The following is a 3,099-nucleotide window of genomic DNA, read 5'->3' on the forward strand; positions in this document are numbered from 1 at the left end:
CATTTTCTTGTTTCTTCCTGCTCTAAAACGCTTCCTGCAATTACAGTATAGTGATGTCAACGCAGACGACATGAAGCGCTGAACCATAAAGAGAAAAAAAAACAGATCTTGCTGATCGTGTGCTTACTCAGACCAGAGACACCACAGGAGTCACATTCACACGGCATATCTTAAGACCCCCCGACAGGAAACGTGCAAATGAGTGTTGCATAAGTGCCTTTGTTCAAATACTGAACACGTCAAACACATCCAGTAAAAGGAAATGTTTGCCAGTGTGATTAAAGTTGGCACAGTAACATTAATGGAAGGATTATTCATCGTTGTCTTTGTCTCTCTTATCTTAAACACCGTTGTTCTCTTTCGTTCCCGTGAGCGGATGGAGCACATTTGTCTCTCTGCAGTATTTGCTCCCCACTTTAAATTCTTGTGGGCTTAGCCTACTAATTACACCTACTGTGTACACTCAGTGAGACTTTATGACCTGGAACTAACTGTAAATGTGGCGCTGACACTCATACTTTCAGTATTTTCATGCTCCATCACTAGGTGGTGCTCTCTGCTCTAGTTGGTGGTGCAGAAATTTACAAAGAGGAGATTTTACTCACCTGTTGGTCAATATTATTTCACTTTACAGAACTAAAAATTACTTAAAATAAAACAAATAAAATAAATAAAATAAATAAAAAAATAAAATAAATAAAAAAATAAAATAAATAAAATAAATAAAATAAATAAAATAAATAAAATAAATAAAATAAATAAATAAAAAAATAATTAGTCTTGTTAATAAGAGATAGAAAAATAGAAATATGCTATATTGTTAATGCATTTTGGTCCCCATTGGCTATACACATCAAATCTAGCATCTAACTTACTGTAAGACAACTACTGAGACCAGTGGTAGAAAGTAACTAAGTAAATTTACTCAAGTACTGTACTTAAGTGCAATTTTGTGGTACCTGTACTTTACTTCAGTATTTTCATTTTATGCTAATTTATACCTCTACTCCACTACATCTCAGAGGTAAATATTGTACTTTTTACTACACTACATTTATTTGTTACCTTTAGTTACTTTGCAGATTAAGATAAATAATACAAAATATAATCAACAATTAAATTATGATGTATTATTTTGTTTTTGTGATCAAATTTTTTATATTTTTATATTATTTGAACTAAAGAGATGTAGACATAAAATCAGCAATACAGCAGTGAATACAGGTAAACAAAAGGTAATCAAACCAAACATTATGTATAAAGGAGTGGTCAGTAAGATTAACAAAAATATGACAGACCAGAAAAAAATACAGATATTAAGACATCTACACACCCACGCAAAAGACAAAACATATATATATATATATATATATATATATAAATTTAATTTTTGAACTAATGATGCTGCTTGCAGAGGAAAAGTTATTCCAGTTTTTCCAGAGGAGACAGTTTATTCCAAATTTCACAGCAATCCATCCAATAGTTGTTGAGATATTTCACTCAAAACCACAAATGTAAACCTCATGGTGGCGCTAGAGGAAAAGTCAGGGGATCACCAAAGTCTGTAGGATTCATCCTCTGGGGACCATGAATCTTTGTAGAAAGATTCACAGCAATCCGTCTGATAGTTGTTGAGATATTTCAGTCTGGATCAAAGTGTTGGGCCGACTGACTTAGCCATGAGTCACACTTCTAGCATGACTAAAATCTGCTTGACAACATGTGTCATTTTGCTGAAATATTAGTGTGTGCGTAGGAGGTTAAAAATAAATACAAAAAGAAAATAAAAATACTTACCTTGGCACTCTCTTGTAGCTAAAGGTGAAGGGGAAAAAACCACACCCAGGAAATTCCAGCATGTCCTTTATTTGAGCTCTAAGTGAATTATCACTGACCAACCATCTGCCCGTTTTGTTTTCTCCGTTACCATGGTCACCCACAAACGCACACTGGCCCACCTCGGTGCCACCGAAACTATCAAAGCTCGCCACACCCTTATTACATTATTTTGTCAGATGGATGAATGCATGACTGTTAATGAATGTTTTTGGTATGTTTAAATAGACATTTCTGCCATGGAGATCACCGTCACACACACATAAGAGTAAATGTTTACCTGGGTTTGCATCACCTGGATGTGTGTTGGATGAGCTGCTCACCTCGCCTCACCTTTTCCCTCGCTCACTACTGACGCAACGCCACACACACAAACCTTGTTTTATTAAGGTGACTGGAAACGGTCGTATCCTGTCAGATGAGTCACAGTCATCTTTATATGCTAATGTCTGACTTGTACCAAACTTGGGCCATAACTTGAACTCAGTGGTGGGCCACGGGCCAAAAGTAAACACCGATGGTCAAGATACAAAACGGTACCAGGCTACCAAGTTCCCCTAATTGAATATTATTTTAGCTTTTACATAGTTAACCCCTTAAAACTCAACCCATTTTCAAATAGCCTTTACCATTTGTAGATATTTATGCTGCATTCAAAAACTGTTTAGAACCCATTTTCAGTCACATATCTTGAGGTCAGAGGTCAAGGGGACCCTTTGAAAATGGCCATGCCAGTTTTTTCTCATCTAGCCTAACTGTGGAGCGATCACTGGCGATCCCACGGGCCTTTTAATTAAAAGAAACTGCTAACATCTGGTGAGCCAAATCAAACCTTATGGCGGGCCAACTGTGGCCTGCATGCCTCACTTTGGGCAGCCCTGACTTAGAGGAAAGTTTCAGATTTTTAAAGGAATAGTTTGCCATTATGGTAAATACACCATGCTTTTTGGCGGAGAGTTCGATGAGAAGATTGATACCCCTTTTCCTTTAGTGTGTTATATAGTTTTTTTTGTGAACGTAAAAGGTGTGCAAAGTTACAAAGCCCAAAGTCTAGTTACTCTCCCCCACAGAAACACTGCTCCTGAACTGTCTGAAACGCCTTGATTGAAGTCCCGCCTTTTCTTCTGTAACGTGGTGATGTCATCAAGTAACACATTTTGCCTATAGCAGCTAGTTGAGCATGCCCCCAAACAAAGCTAGTTAGAGTGGAGCTGGAGCAGAGTCCGAAGAGTTTGGTTCGGTTGACCAATCACAACAGAGTGG

This window comes from Sebastes fasciatus, chromosome 6 (assembly GCF_043250625.1).
Source record: "Sebastes fasciatus isolate fSebFas1 chromosome 6, fSebFas1.pri, whole genome shotgun sequence".
Classification (NCBI taxonomy): Eukaryota; Metazoa; Chordata; class Actinopteri; order Perciformes; family Sebastidae; genus Sebastes; species Sebastes fasciatus.